This window comes from Tasmannia lanceolata, unplaced genomic scaffold (genome assembly GCF_043159265.1).
Source record: "Tasmannia lanceolata isolate RefF3 unplaced genomic scaffold, GAP_Taslan_0.1 ptg000024l, whole genome shotgun sequence".
Classification (NCBI taxonomy): Eukaryota; Viridiplantae; Streptophyta; class Magnoliopsida; order Canellales; family Winteraceae; genus Tasmannia; species Tasmannia lanceolata.
The window spans coordinates 9,978,327-9,994,444 of record NW_027518701.1 but is presented as its reverse complement, the minus strand read 5'-3'; the positions used below and the strand labels follow the sequence as shown (position 1 = coordinate 9,994,444).

Here is a 16,118-nt window from a genome sequence, read left to right as displayed (position 1 = left end):
ATCATGTAAAAGGAGGGTTATTTTAACAAGGTGTGCCAATATCAACCTAGATGCTCAGCAAAAAGGGGCCAAATATTATCCCCATATTCTACCCGAGATGACCACCCGAAAGTGCAAAAGAGTAGTGATGACTACACTAAGGGCGGGGGGAGGGGCTATATTTGGAGATAAAGGGTGTTTATTTCACCCTAAAAAGAGACAAATGGGTTGATCGCATCCCTTAAGAGAGAAAGAACCAAGGGTGAGATCAATCTAATGAAAGAACCCTAATCACATCTTATAAAAAAGGATAGAGAAATCGATCGAACAGGGGGGAGTCTCATTTTTTGCAGCCGCATAAGAGAGAGAGAGAGAGAGAGAGCGGGATTTCGGTCTTCTTCTCCGGCGATTCCGCCGGAAATCCGACGAGCTCCACACCTCGTCAGCCACACCTCCATTTCACCACCATTCCAACCTCCTTCTCCTCTGCCATCTCCTCCTTTCCGACCACGCCTCACCGGAATCCGGTCACCCATCCCCATCTATCTTGATCTTACCTACTTCAATCTCATTACAGAAAAAACCTCCATCATTATCCCATTTCCCCATTGCCATTGATTCCAGCATTGTTGCCGGAATTCGACCTTTATCTTCTTCTTAACCCCAAGATCCGATCACCCCTAGCATCACAGCCATCATCATTACCTCCAATTCTTTTATTTCTTGCAGCCATCTCTATTAGATCTGAGAAACCTCGTTAATTCCGGCGATTTCCGCCGGAATCCGATCAGTTTCCTCATTGCTACTACTCAGATCCGGCCATCACCGTTGGCATTATTTTCCCCGGCCGACAATACCTTGAGCCGCCATTTCTAGTCATCGCAAATCCAATCTCTTGCACAAAAATCAAAGTAGTAGAGAGAAAGAGAAGAGAAGAAAGGGATCGGCAATCCAGCTCTATCGCCGGACATCATTGTTCGATTCGTTCCGTTCCACCCTAGATCTGACAATTCTGCAAACATCAGCCGCCAGCATCTCCTGCGAATTCATTCCTTCTCCGGTCAGATCTGTGAATTCCGTCGTTATCATCTTAATCCCTGGCCTTCATTTCATCCGACCGCTTCCATGATTTGCGATCATCATCACTAATTTTGGAATTACGGTATCTCTATAGTTCGATTCAGGTAACCCTATCTTCTTCTTTAAATCCATGATTTTATATACAAATCAAAGTAATCTGAGGCGTTTAATTGATGCATTCTCTTGTTAATTAGAAGTTTGGGTGTCCCTCTGTTTATAACCGGCATAATTTGGAAATCTAGAAGTTTGGATCATCATAGATATGATCCGAACAGCTAGACTTCATTCTTATCAGTTGGAGAAATGCCTCCTTCTGCCATTTCCCAATTGCAGAGCTACTTTTTTTTGTCCAATGTGAATGAGTTGAGTTGATGTGGTTATCCAACTTGGGGAATGATCCTCTGTTTGGGGTTTAAGTCTCAATGATCTAAAGTGAATAATTGGACTCATGTCCCTAATGCGCGTCATGAAAAAAGAACAGAGCTGCTATGGCCATGTTGGGGAGTTGTTTGTACCAGTTTGTTCTCATTTTGTTACCATCTTTTTTATTCCTTGCAGGGGATAGCAATGGTTTAGTCCAGTTCAGAACTAGCTTTTACTTTGTCATATTTTGGTAGTGGCATTATTCTATAGCCCATGCTCCTACAATGAATTAATATTGGTAGTCCCAAATATGCAACATTATTAACATTTTTGGCATTCTGTCGGAGCAATGCATGATGGAGTAAATAGCACTGTTAATAAGATGTTGTAATGTACATGTTTGTTCCTGGTTTCAATACTTGAGGCTTAGTTTTATATTTATTCAAAATTAGTTTGCCTTAGATTAATTTTCATTTGTGAGTATTGTAAAAAAAAGATTATTTTTTATTTTATTTTATTTTTTTGCAGCCCTTACACCCTTGATTTTGAAAGCCTCACATCCCTATTGATAACGGCAGCCCTTATACCCTTGATTTTTAAACCCTCACACCTTTTTTATTACGGCAGCCACCATTTCACTTTAATATTTGCAGCCCTTTCACTACTTTGATAATGGCGGCCCTCACATTTTTGATATTGGCAGCCCCCACACCTTTGTGATAGTAGCAGTCCTCATAAATGTTGATTCTATTGCTTCTAATGGTTTATCTTATAAGTAGTGGGAGCAGCATTTCCTTAAAATGGATGCAAATGTTTGGAATTGTGCTGTTACATATTTTGGTGCCTGCATTGGTGTGCTTTTGGTGTTTACATAAGATTTACTTACACTCTTTATTTTAGTTGATCGTTTCCAAGTTTTCTTTACCTTCTTTTTGTTTACCAGGTTTAATATGGATTGTTTTTGTTGCTGTGATCGGTTGCTTTGAAATACTTGAGAATGATTTTCGTTGAGGGGTCAACTTTAGTGTGTGAACTCTTTTAAAGAATTTGGATGTGCATTATTCTGATGGCATCATTATATACTTCTGCATTCCATAGGTTGAATGATTGAATCATTTGCCTAAAGTGTTATTCATAAAGTTAATATGCAGATGCATGAGGGCCTAATAATAATGACAGGGTCTCTTTCATAATAGTGTTATCTTAAGTGTTGATGTTGTCTTATTGTAATGGATGTATTAAGTTCTTTCTTGGTGATGACATTATGTAGCCTGTTGGTATCACTTTTGTTGTTTCTTTGCATATTTATGATAGCATTTTCCCTCTTTTACCTTTCATTTAGGAAACTTGCTTAGTTTTTTTTAGAAATTTTCCTAGCTATTAGTAACCTTTGGGCGATGAAGGAGTCATCCCAAGCCCATCATTTAGGGAACTTGTTCAGTCCAAGTAGTGCTCCCCTCTTTATTTAGTAGACTTTCCAAGTCTTTTAGATACCTTTAGATAGAATCTTTCCCCCATTGCACGGGCAATGAAAGAGTTATCTAGAGCCCCCATTAGGAGACGCGCTCTGTCTCGATAGGTAGTTCTCCTTTGGAGACGAGCCTCATTTAGAGCCTCCCCTCAGGGAGTCCGCCTTGGTTTTTTAAGTAGTTAGCCTATAAGAGGCTTGCTCAGCCTCATTCTAGAACCCTCTCCAAGTTGTACCCCAACTTGTACCTCTTACTAGTTGGAAACCAACTTGGTCTGTTGGTTGCCTCGTCCCTTTTTATCTTTGCAAGGGTGATGATAGGGATATTTGGAGTCCACCTTTGTACATAGGAGGTATACCTTGTCTCATTTATAGAGTCCATATTTGGAGACAAGCCTTGTCTCATTTAGAGAGTTTCCCCATTAGGAGGCTTACCTTAGCCCCATGATTAGAGCCCTTTCTTCTAGCGAGTCTTTGACTCATTTTTTCCCCTTTCTTGGTAGCGTTATTAGAGTCATTGACTCATTTGTACCCCTCTTTATGTATTGAGTTGTTACTTCATCTTGGTTAGAGACTAACTCAGTCTTATTAGAGCTTTGCTTACTTAGGATTTTAGATCGTTTTCTCTGTTCTTGGGACATTTGTTTACTTGTTGTGGATCGTCTATTTGAGACGCTAATTGCTTGTTCAGGATTTTCCCTTTAGATTTAGGGCTTTGCCCTAGTTTGTGGTTGTGCTTACATGTTCCCTTTAATAGTGAAAACATTGTAATCATTTTAAAATTCAAAAACACTTGAAAACTTTAAAAACATAAAAAACATTGAAATATCTTAAAATTCAAAAACATTTGAAAACCAGAAAAATTCAAAATCATCTAAAGTATTAAAGTTTTAGGAGCGTACTAAGAAAGTTCTTTTTGAACTACGTTGGCTTGATCTTCTTTCACGAGGTACGTAGTGCAGCTCGGGATCTTTATCCCAAGTCCACCCAAACTTTTGAAAATAACAATTTAAATCTTTTGAATTAACAACTTTAAAACCTTGCTTTCAAAAAGCTCTTCCTTTAGAGTTAGGAGTTTGTTCTAGATAGAAAGTTTTAGAGCTAGAAGTTTGTCTTTGATTTGTTGTGGTTGTTGTGTGTTTGTGTTAGAGTTAGGAGTTTGTTTCGCCTCCGTCCGGTCAGTTGGCGATCCACATCGCCGACTGATGACTAGAATAGGATGCGTTAGTCCACCCTTTGTTTTCCTTAAGAAACACTGCCTAGTTACACATAGGTTGTAGGAACCACCTTCATTAGCTTAGGGATAACCTGCATTTAGTTAGGGCATATAGGGTGTCCTAAAATTCACAATCCATTGGAATTTAAATAATCGCACAAGAAGCTTTAATAACTAGTCTGGTCTTTTAGATCGGATCCAGGATAGAGGTTTAGATGTCTTACGCATCATAGTTTAGAATATGTGCGAAGAACTACGTGACTCTGATTCTTGTGGAGGCGGGAATACGTAGGCTTCTTTGGATGAATATCAGACCATCTAAGGACTCGGGTTAAATCCTTTAGAGTCCTAGGATTTGTTGTGTTACGTCGTGTGTGGTATCGAGTCATATTGTATGTTTTGTTGTGTTTTCATACTTTCTTGTATAGACCTTATACATTTAGCTGTAGCATGCATGTGTTTGTCCACCAGAACTTAGACACCAATTAGGTATGTCACTCATAACTTAGTGGTGATTAGGCGACACTTCTTTCATTATTTTGTGTGCGCTTATTATTCCATCCTGAGCCATGCATGTTTAGGTAGACGTTCGCTCGAGTATATTGTTCCCATTTTACATGATTTTCGCCCAAAACTCTTCAAGGTTAATAATAAATGGCATGAGAGACCAAGTGCTTGCACTCGGACGAATTGGGGGTGCTCTTCGGACCTTCTCCATTCGTAATCAGGCACAAGCCCATACATATTTCTGGTTATCCGTTGCACAGAGCATATTTGTTTTTGGGGTTTCATGGCCTATCCATGGATGGCGACTTTGAGTTTATTTTAGGTATGTCTTGGTTTCGAGCATTGGCTCCGGATCAAGATATATCTCATTCATTTATCGCCACTCGTGCTATGCTATGAGGGTGGCATCCGTTCGCGAGAGTTCCTTAGTAGAGCTCTCCTTCACACGTGGATGATCCAAGAGGCCGTAGGAGGCTCGTCCCCCTACCTCTCTCTCGGATCGGGGTCCACACCAACCCAACCCGAGAATTTAATCTTAAAAAAATTTAAAATTATTAAAAAATGTCGGGTTCACTCGGGTCAGGTTGCCCAAGCCCTCAACCCGAACCCAACCCGAACTTAACCCGGGTTGAGAAAACTTAACCCGAGTTGAGAAAACTTAACCCGGGTTGAGAAAACTCAACCCGAACCCGAGCCCGTCCCGAACTCAACCCAACCCGACTTTTTACCTGGTTGAACCCGCCGGGTTCTGGTTGAGCCCGCCCAAGTTGCACCTCAACCATCCATATTATAGAACACAACGTAAATAGGCTATTCCCCAAAAATTATTTCCATAGGATGATCCTAGCTTTGTTGGGGGTAAAATTGGCACTCCCTTTTTATATTAGACACATGGCATACATGCTAATACATGGCATGCACACCAACAAGTGGCAAACATGCTAAAACATGGCATACTCAGGGACACATGGCTTATACACCAAAATAAGGTGTAAGAACTCTAAGCCTGTAAAAGGCACCCTCTTGCTCAATGGTAAAGGCGACTCTTCCCCCCCCCCCCCACCCCCCATAAGCATTTTTATCTCCAATAGTCTTGCTTAGATATATGTGATACCAATACCTAACTTGAGCGTCGGAGGGTGCCCCGAGTCCCTACTCTGGGGCCCTTCTAATGTTGTTTTCTATGAGCGCAGGCACCCATGAATAGGAGCTCTACCAACCTAAGCTGCTGGTTTCGCCAATAACGCTCACCCGACGCCCGTATTCAGATTTTGGCATCATCAAGTCCTCTGATCTATAGAGGTTTCCATAATATGCAGTTCTTCTCTCAATCTGAGGGTTGGGATCATCCTATAGAATTGTTTTTTTTAAGTACAACCTATTTACATTGTGGCCCATCAGACGAACGGTTTGGATCATGCTATATTATGGTTTGTACAGTACTTTTTTAAAAATACAGGACTATAAGGGCTTACACCATATAAAAACTCATTAATTGTTTACTTTCCAAGACAACCTCTACAGCTCGGATGGCTAAGATCATCCTATGGAAATGATTTTTTTGGGCGCAGCTTATTTACGCAATGGCCCATCATATGGACGGTTTGGATCATCCTATAGTGTGGTCCATACAGTAGTTTTTGAAAAATAAGGGACTATAAGAGCTTAAACGGTATAAAATCTCACTTTCCAAAAGAAAAGATCAACGTATCCAAGAATTGAGGATTCTGCACTACTAAAGCATTCCTCTAATCTTCCTCAAATTACTGTAAAATTTCTATGAAAAAAATGAGAGCATGAAAATACCTGCTTTCACCGACGTGAAATCTCCAAGAGAAAAATAGCTGGTCACTCTGGTAGCTCGAAAGCTTAGCTAAGCATCTCTTCACTCTGATCTTGGTAGTTCCAAAAAGAGATTCCCCACAAACCCATTAAATTACTAATTAATATTTTTTGGAAAAAAGAGAGTAAAGAAACCTGCATACCTGCCTTCACCAACATGAACTCTCCCTGTCCAATGGTCACTACTTTGATCACTGTAATAAATAAAGAGTGTTTTATTATTCCCAAAACATTTTACAAACACACATAGATGATATAGAGATAGATAGATAGATAGATACAGGGGCGGAGCCAAGAATTCTCCCCAAGGGGGGCAAACAACTCATCAAAATTGTGCAGCTAAATTACAGTTTCCATGGAAGATTTCACATATCTCAAGTTTTCAAGCCCATTATTTACTTATGCTCCTTTTCTTTCGACATAAAATGGGTGCAAAAACAAATTTTACACCCATTTTTACAGTAAAAATGAGCATAAAATCTAGTTGATGACTTTATATGTTTCTATGTTGGGCATTATTGCTATTGTAAAGCATTGATAGAGAAATAAAGCTAAAAGGATAAAGAAAGGACTTGGAGTGGGACTGGGGCATTCTCATATACTTAGGGCTGGCAATTTCACCAGGGGGAAATCGGGGATCCGCCCCTCCCCGCCCTGCTTGGGGAGGGGATTCCCCGGTTTGAGCCGGGAAGGAGAAGGAGAAGGGGATTTAAAAAATTCCCTGGTGCGGGGAAGGGGATGGAGTTGGCTCTGCCCCGCCCCGCCCCGCCCTCATTAATGCCATTTTTTTCTTGTATTTTTTTAAGTGTTTTTTGTTTTGGGAAGACTACTAGAAACCCCTTAGATCGAAACTTATCTACAAGATTCCCCCAAAATTTTCATAATTTCCATTAGTACAGTTTTGCCTCTGAAATAGCTTTTTATGTTTTCTTTTACCCATAATCCATTGGGCATTGTCCCTCATTATATTAGTATATTACCCTTAGAAATCCCTAAAATCTCTCCATCGAACCATCACTGTAAGGCAACATTAAATCCTTTGAAAATCTCCCTCCCCCAAATAAAGGCAACATCTCTCTGATGAGTGATGAGATTTTATATGGTGTGCGCTCGTATAGTCCATTATTTTTCAAAACGTAATGTATGGGCTACGCCATAGAATGATCCAAACCGTCCATTTGATAGGCTACAATTTAAAAGTACTTTACAAGTCACACCATAGATATCCAAACCGTCCATTTGTTGGGCCACAACGTAAATATATTGCAGCCCAAAGATCATTTCCATAGGATGATTGCAACCCTCCGATCTATAGAAGGTACCATAATATGCAATTCCTCTATAGATCAGAGGGTTGGGATTATCCTATGGAAATTATTTTTGGGCCACAACCTATTTACGTTGTGGCCCATCAAATGGACAGTTTGGATCATCCTACAATGTGCTCATCAAGTGGAAGGTTTAGATCATCCTATGCCTATGGTAGTATGGTGTGCTCATCAAATGGACGGTTTGGATCTTCCTATGGTGTGGCACCTACAGTACTTTTTGGCAAGTGGGATTGGGAATTAGGGATCTGCTAGGGACTATTGATCAATTAAATGAATCTGAGAAAAATCACCTTTGTCCCGAGGTTAATAAAATGAATAAGACAAAATCTTAGCTTGTGTAGGTTGTGTGGCTACTCTCACATGCAACAGCCAAGCCGCAACATGCCTGAAGTGATTGTCCCTAGCAAATCTTTAGTTTTAAACCTAACATTTAACAAAGTAAAGTGATTGTTCCCGAAGGATGCGGGGCGAGGAAGGGTAGGGGATGGAGATTAGATATTCCCCGTGGGGAAGGGAGGGGGATTCCCCATGATCCCCGCAGTGGGGAGGGGAAGGGGAGGGGGGAAATTCCCTGCAGAGGGGAAGGGGTAGGGGACCCCAACATCCGGCCCCGACCCGCCCCGTTGCCAGCCCTACATATACTTCATTATTACTGCCAGCCTGAGATCAAGGGTTTGGATGTTTTTTGGCCTCCTCCCTATTTTACGTTTTAGTGTGACTATAGATAAAATCTGATATGACTCAACTAAATAAAAAAACAACATAAAGAATCCCAATCTGTCAAAAACTTAGAAGAATTAAGATAGACTTAGCCCGGCGAATTACTACTTGTAACATACTATTCAACAATTGATCATCCCTAGATCATTAGAGGATTGGAGTGGCCTTAAGATTGACGACCTTTTTCGATTTCATATTTATGACCATGGTTTTAAATTTCCACCGAAATCCGACATTTCGGACCGAAATTTTGGATTTTGGTAGAGACCGACACTGAAATGACACTTATCCGAAACGGTATTTTATTTCGGCCAAAATTTTGAAATTTAAGGCGAATTTCTTTTTTTTCCTAAATTTCAACCAAAAAACCTGTTTTTTTTTTTTATTTTAATATTTGACCGAAATTTCGGTAATTTCAGCTGAAATTTAATATTCAATAAAATAGGCCTGTTTGTTGTTAGGGCTGCAACTCGGGTCGGGCGGTTCGGGTTTTGGAGAACCCAACCCTACCCGAGAAATATCTCGGGTCGGGTCGGGTCGGGTTTTTTTTCGGAAAACCCACGATTCCCAAACCCGGCCCTACCCATGATAAATTTCGGGTCGGGTCGGGTCGGTTCGGGTTTTTTCACGTTGACGCAATTTTTTAAGGAAAATTCTTGTTTGGCAAGGCAACTCAACTCATAGTAGCAGAAATTACACTCACATTACACTTGAATCAAACAATGATGTAATTACACTCACATTACACTTGAATCAAACAATGCTGTAATCAAACAATGTTGTAATTACAATCAAACAATGCTGAATCAAACACTTGAATCAACTCAACTCATAGAAGCAGAAATTACACTCACACGCAATAACAATGGGTGCGTGGGTTTTCACTTTTAACTTTTAACTAACAATATACATACTATAACTTATGTAACTCGGGTCGGGTCGGGTCGGGCCCCTTCAAACCCGGCTCAACCCGAGATTCATGCGGGCTTTTGAATGCTCAACCCGGCTCGACCCGAAACCCATGAAACCTGAACCCAACCCAGGCTATTTTCGGGTCGGGTCGATGCGGGTCGGGTAAAACCCGGCTCGAGTTGCAGCCCTATTTGTTGTACAGGATTTCGACTACCAAAACCGAAATTTTAAACCATGTTTATGACAAGTTTCACAGGAAGGGTAGGCTCTAGATGTTTTTAAGAGTAATTAGAATCATAAATCACATTTTATTTTTTTTAATTGGCCGAATTAAAGGTCTTATTTTTTTAATCGGATAACATAAGAAATGGCCGAAGTCTAGTTTTATGTGGAGTTAAAGTTGGTCGAAAGATAGAGATTAATTTTAGGAAAAAGTAGAGAGATTTTTGCTCCAAAAGGAGGTAGAAATGATAGTATTTTGTATGACTTTTTCTACTTTAAGGATCAAGTGATTCAAGTGTATAGACCTTTGGCGTTAAAATTCTCCTTCCATGTGCCTATTTTGTAGCAATCATGGTTTTAAATTTCGACCGAAATTTCTGATTTCGGTTAACACTGAAACCGAAAGAGGAGAAATCCGAAATTGTCGAAATGCCGAAATTCCTGAAATTTTGGTAATTTCGTCAAAATTTCTATAAAAAATTCAATTTTAAATCCTTTATCAAATTTCGGCCCAAAAAACAGACATTTCGAAAGACTTCATCAAATTTCAGCCGAAATTTCGTCGCTTTCGGTGAGGACTGAAATATACATCGAAACCAAAATTTAAAACCTTGGTACCAAAGTTTTTAATTTCGATCTAAATCCGAAATTTGGGACTAAAATTTCGGGTTTCGGTCAACCACAAAATCGAAATTGCATATATGCAAAACCGTATATTATTTCGTTCAAAATTTCAAAATTTAGATCGAAATCTAGCTTCCACCGAAATTTCAGCCCAAATTTAAGGAATTCCACCCAAAAATCTAGCTTTTTTAATTATTTAATACTTATCTGAAATTTCAGTAATTTCGGACGAAATTTTCTATTGAATAAAATATTATTTTAATTAGTTTCATGAATTTCGGCCGAAAATTTCGGTTTCTCTAGAAAGGGAAAATTTCGGTTTTGAGATTTCGGCCAAAAATTTTGGGATTTCGGCTGAAAGGCTTTACTAAACCGAAATTTAAAACCTTGTTTTTTGGGGGGATTATAAGAGAAAAATTGAGATGTTTTTATGAGAATGCAAATCAGACATACGATTTTGATTATGAATTAAAGAATGAGTTTCTTTCTAGTATTTCTCATTTGGATGAAGAGGCCTGATTAGTTTCCTGAAGGAAAGTGGAATGAACAATGCATAACCACCAAACATCCTTGGGAATGGGAAACTGAGGTCATTTTACTTTCCTTTCAGAAGAAAATACTATTTTGATGGAAACCAAATGGCCTCCTACTGGTCTTCATGTGGAATGCTCAATTAGGGGTGACCTTTACAATGAGACAAGCCAAGTATTGTATTGTTAGTAGGCATACCTCATTATGTTACAATTAGCGGTTGTGCCCTACTATAATAGTTATGAAAGAAGATATTCCCCATAAACTCACTAAATTTTAATATTTAAGAAAGAGAATCCCATAAATTTTGTTAAAAAATTTCTATTTAATATAATTTAAGAAAGAAGAGTACCGAGAAACAAACATACATGCCTTCACCAATGCGAACTCTCCTCCTTAATGCAAAGATGATGCAGATGGTCGCCCTGATAAACAAAGCGTGTTTTAACAATTATAGTATATAATTCTTCGCCCCTTATATCTCTTCCATTTATTATTTTATGTCATTTTATTACTTTGGTCATGAGTTAACCAAGCTTCATACCTGGTATTTGGACTTTTTTTTTTGAAATGAGAGATTTTAAATGGTGTAAGCCCTTATAGTCCCTTATTTTTCAAAAAAGTACTCGACGGACCACATCATAGGATGATCCAAACCGTCCATGTTATGGAACACAACGTAAATAGGCTGTTCACCCAAAATTATTTCGATAGGATGATCCTAGCTGTCTGATCTATAGAGGTTTCCATAATATGCAGTTCTTATCTAGATCGGAGGGTTGGGATCATCCTATTGAAATCATTTTTCAAGCACAACCTTTTACGCTGCGGCCCATCAGATGGACGGTTTGGATCATGCTATATTATGGTCTGTACAGTACTTTTTTAAAAATATGGGACTATAAGGGCTTAAACCATATAAAAACTCATTAATTGCTTAAACTATGTGTGGCAAAGTTGGCAGATCCGGACCGCAACCGAACTGAAACAGAACCGAAAATGCAGTTTCGGTTTGGTTAACACAAACCGATTCAAAATTTGGTTCTGTTAGGTTTGGGGGTCAAACCGAACCGAAACCGAATCATTGTCCCCTATTTCCATTGCTTATGTGTAAGGGGTGATAAAATTGGCCGAATTGAACCGAAACCGAGCCGAAAATTCAGTTTTGAATATCAGTTCGGTTCGGTTTGGGGGGTCAAACCCCCCAAACCGAACCGCCAAATAGCTTAAACGGTATAAAATCTCACTTTCCAAAAGAAAAGACGAACGTATCCAAGAATAGAGAATTCTGCACTACTAAAGCATACCTCTAAACTTCCTCAAATCACTGAATATTTTCTATGGAAAAAATGGAAAAAATTGAGAGCTGGAAAATATCTCCTTTCACCAACGTGAATTCTCCAAGAGATGAAAATAGCTGATCACTCTGATAGCCCAAAAGCTTAGCTAAGAATCTCTTCCCTCTGATCTTGGTAGTTCCAAAAAGAGATTCCCCACAAACCCACTAAATTACTATTTAATATTTAATAAAAATTTGAGATTCTCAATAAACCCACTAATTAAATTACTATTTAATTTTTTTGGAAAAAAAAAAGAGAGAGAGTAAAGAAACATACGTACTTCCCTTCACCAACATGAACTCTCCCTGTCCAATGGTCACTACTTTGATCACTGTAATAAATAAAGACTCTGTTATTATTCCCAACACATTTTAACATACACACACATAGGTAATAGATAGATAGATAGATAAATAGATACACATACCCCAAATTGCAGAATCAACTTTAAAATCAACTTTTGTTTTTGAATTGTTTAAATTTTCAAAAGAAAAGAGATAAACACATGGAACAAGAGAGGATTGAGCACTACAAAAGCATTCCTCTAACCTTCAAAGTTCCAAAAACAGATTCCTCAGAATCCCACTAAATCACTCTCTAATATCTAAGAAAGAATAGAGGGTACAAAAAAGGAAAATACCTATTTCACCGGTGTGAACTCTCAAAGATGAAAATAGCTTGTCACTCTGATAACTTCAAAACTTTGTGAAACTTGATACACATCTCTTCTTCCTGGCTTTAATGGCAAATTATAAAGTGTGTTTTTTTAAAAGTACATAAGGAGACAATATGTTTTACATTTGCTAGGCTGTAAAGCAAAAGGAATCGTCCTTTGCTTTAGTTCATTCGTCGTTTCTTCTCTTTTCCTGAGTCTATTTTCGGACACATCTAAAGCACATGAAGGTAAATGTTACCAGCACTAGTGCACTATTGTATTTTGATGAGAGCAATCCTCACTTTATTCTAAATACGGTATGGCCCGCACCATTGGATGATCCAAACCGTCCATTAGATGGGTCACAGTCTAAATAAGTTGTTCCCCAAAAATTATTTCTATAGGTTGATCCTAACCCTCCGATCTATAGAGGGTTAGGATCAATCCTCTAACATTTAGATTGTGAAAGTGATTTTTGGGGCGCAACCTATTTAGGCTGTGGCCCATCTAATGGACTATTTGGATCATCCTATGGTTGAGGCCATACCATACTTTTAATAAAGTGAGGAGCGCTCTCATCAAAATACAGTCGTGCTGATAACATTTCCCCTGATAAATTACACTTACACCCCTACGATAGCAATAATGGAAAACATAGAAATGTCAGGGAGTCTAGTTGATGACTTTATCTCTCTTTCTATGTTGGGCATTATTGCTATTGCAAAGCATTGATAGAGAAATTAAGCTAAAAGGATATAGAGAGAACTTGTGAGTGTGACTCGATATTCTCAGTATCTCATATAGAGTCTCATAGTGGAAGACAAATCCCTTTTACTTTTCGGGCTGTTTTTTTCTTCATAAAATTTGTGTGACCATTTTTTTTTTCTTCGGGAAATGAGTCGTCCCTTTTCTACCCCAGGCTACCCCTTCAGTGTAAAAAAGAGTTGTCACAATCAAGGTTTTAAATTTCGGTTTGGTACCTATTTCGGACCCCACCGAAATCCGAAATTTCAGTCCGAAATTTGGTATTAAGTTTCGAAATTTGCGACGGAAATTCCGAAATTTCGGCCGAAATTTTGTAACATTTTTTTATTTTAAAAAAAAATGCCATTTTCTCTAAATTTCTTACCGAAATTACTGAAATTTGGTATTTCACGACATTTCAAATTTGAGGAAATTTCGGTTTCAGTCGGATTTCGGTCAAAATTTAAAACCATGGTCACAATTAGAATATATGCGTGGAAGAGGAAAGAGAAGGGGGCGAATTTATCACTCCCCCTTTCTTAATACATCTTTTTAGAATAGAGAACATAATTTGCCATATTTTATTAGGGCTGGCAACGGGGCGGGTCGGGGCCGGATGTTGGGGTCCCCTACCCCTTCCCCTCTGCGGGGAATTACCCCCCTCCCCTTCCCCTCCCCTCTGCGGGGATGGTTGGGAATCCCCATCCCCGCATCCTTCGGGGACAAAATCCTCGCCCCGCCCCGCCCCGCACCAACATCGCCCTCTTTTTAGCCATTGATACACCAATGCTGGGTGTCTCTAATGAACTTGATGCAATTTCAATATATAAAAATGTTATAAACTAACATACTTATAGACGAAGAAGATATATTTCTTACTCTTCAGAAGATAGCAAAATCCCTTGAAGTAGTGACTTGAGTACCCTCGCAGCAGTCGCACCAACAGGCGTTATAAACCCAAATAGATCATTGGAGAGAGAGAGAGAGAGAGAGAGAGAGAGAGAGAGAGAGAGACCACATACCTTGCCAGAGATAGCGTGGTTGCCGGAGAGGAGAGGCCGACAAAGGGCTCGAGCTCGACGGAGGTCTCTTCTGCGAGAGAGGAGGTCGAAAAAAAGAGAGGACGATAGAGTGTCTTTCGTGGGAAGGAATTAAGGAAACCCTAACCAAAATAAAAATACAATTTATTTTGGCTACCAATGTTGGCACTACGATTTTTTGATAATTGCATACACTCAGCTTGTCTTTATTATTTCTACATCTGTCAAAAGGTTATTATAGTTCCCAAAATGCTCTCAGAAGCTAATTAAAAAGAAAAGACAAGCTAAGTTTATGTTTGGGGGAATCTTGTAGCCGATCCACAGAGTTTCTAGTAGTTTTCCTAGAAAAAACACTTAAAAATATACAAAAAAATGGCATTGATTAACGGGGCGGGGCGGGGACAACTCCATCCCCTTCCCCTCCCCGCACCGGGGAATTTTTAAAATCCCCTTCCCCTTCCCCTTCCCCTCTCAAATCGGGGAATCCCCGCCCCAAGCGGGGCGGGGCGGTTGTTATAGCATGTTGGGGCCCACGATTTTGCACTTCATGTATTGATAGACGGGGCCCACCGCTGAACCTTGCATAAGGTGGAGCCCACAATTTACACCTCATATTTCGATCCAGAGGGCTCACTATTCCCCGTCAATCATCTCCATAGGATGATCTTGACACTCCAATCTAACAGGCAATCATTGGAAGGTTAGGATCATCCTATGGATATGATTTACGTAGTGCAACCTATTTATGTCGTGGCCCAACATATGAACAGTTTGGATCATCCAATGAAGTGGGCCCGTAGTGTTTTGTGTGTGTGTGTGTGAGAGAGAGAGAGAGAGAGAGAGAGATGACATTCAGCATAGTTGGGGGGCTTGTTGAGAGGGATTTATTAAAAAATATCTATAGAGTGATGCTATGGAGATAGAGTGGAACCGAGAGTCCAACATAACAAATCCCCATATGCCACATGGCATGGGCCGGTATTTTTGCCATTTTTACCAAGAAAAAAGCCAAAAATCAAGGGAATTGAAAGATGGCTGATGTGTTATTAGGCTACTTATTCGGTTCCACTTACCAAATCGTTTTCCATTTCCTATTCAAACCTACAATATAGGAACTTTACACGAGAAAAGGGCTAAAAATATGAGGCAAAAATCCCAAATAAATTGCTAGCTAAACCTACCAAGTTTTTAAAAATCCCTAATTTTAAGGGGGCAACTCTAATTTTAAGGGGGTCAAATTTAAGAAATATCGCTAAGATCACCGAATCATTTGGGGAAATCCAAACTTTTAAGGGGGCAATTGCCCCCCCTTGCCCCCCTGGATCCGTCCTTGATTATTGTAGTAAGAGAAGCCATTTTCAAACAAGAAGGTTGAAATATAAGCTATTTTTAATTCTAAAGGGGAAATGATACCACAATCTTTTGACAATGTGAGATCCCCGATATACTTCACCGATGCCATATCACTATGTTTTCTCCTTTTCTAATACCCGTTTAAGTCTACTAATTTTTCTATAGTAAGTCTAGGTAGTCAATGCCCTGTA

General features: G+C 39.4%; 1 long non-coding RNA gene across 3 annotated transcripts in view; it reads right to left on the bottom strand.

The window, feature by feature from the left end:
- LOC143857357 (uncharacterized) overlaps positions 1 to 11,845 on the bottom strand; it is a 28,044-nt gene extending 16,199 nt beyond the window's left edge. For all 3 annotated transcript variants that reach the window (XR_013238630.1, XR_013238631.1, XR_013238629.1), the window contains exons 1-2: positions 11,164 to 11,845; positions 6,599 to 6,649 (exon numbers count right to left, since the gene is read on the bottom strand). This is a non-coding gene — a long non-coding RNA (uncharacterized LOC143857357). The remainder of the gene's footprint in view (positions 1 to 6,598; positions 6,650 to 11,163) is intronic.
- Positions 11,846 to 16,118: the final 4,273 nt, after the last annotated feature.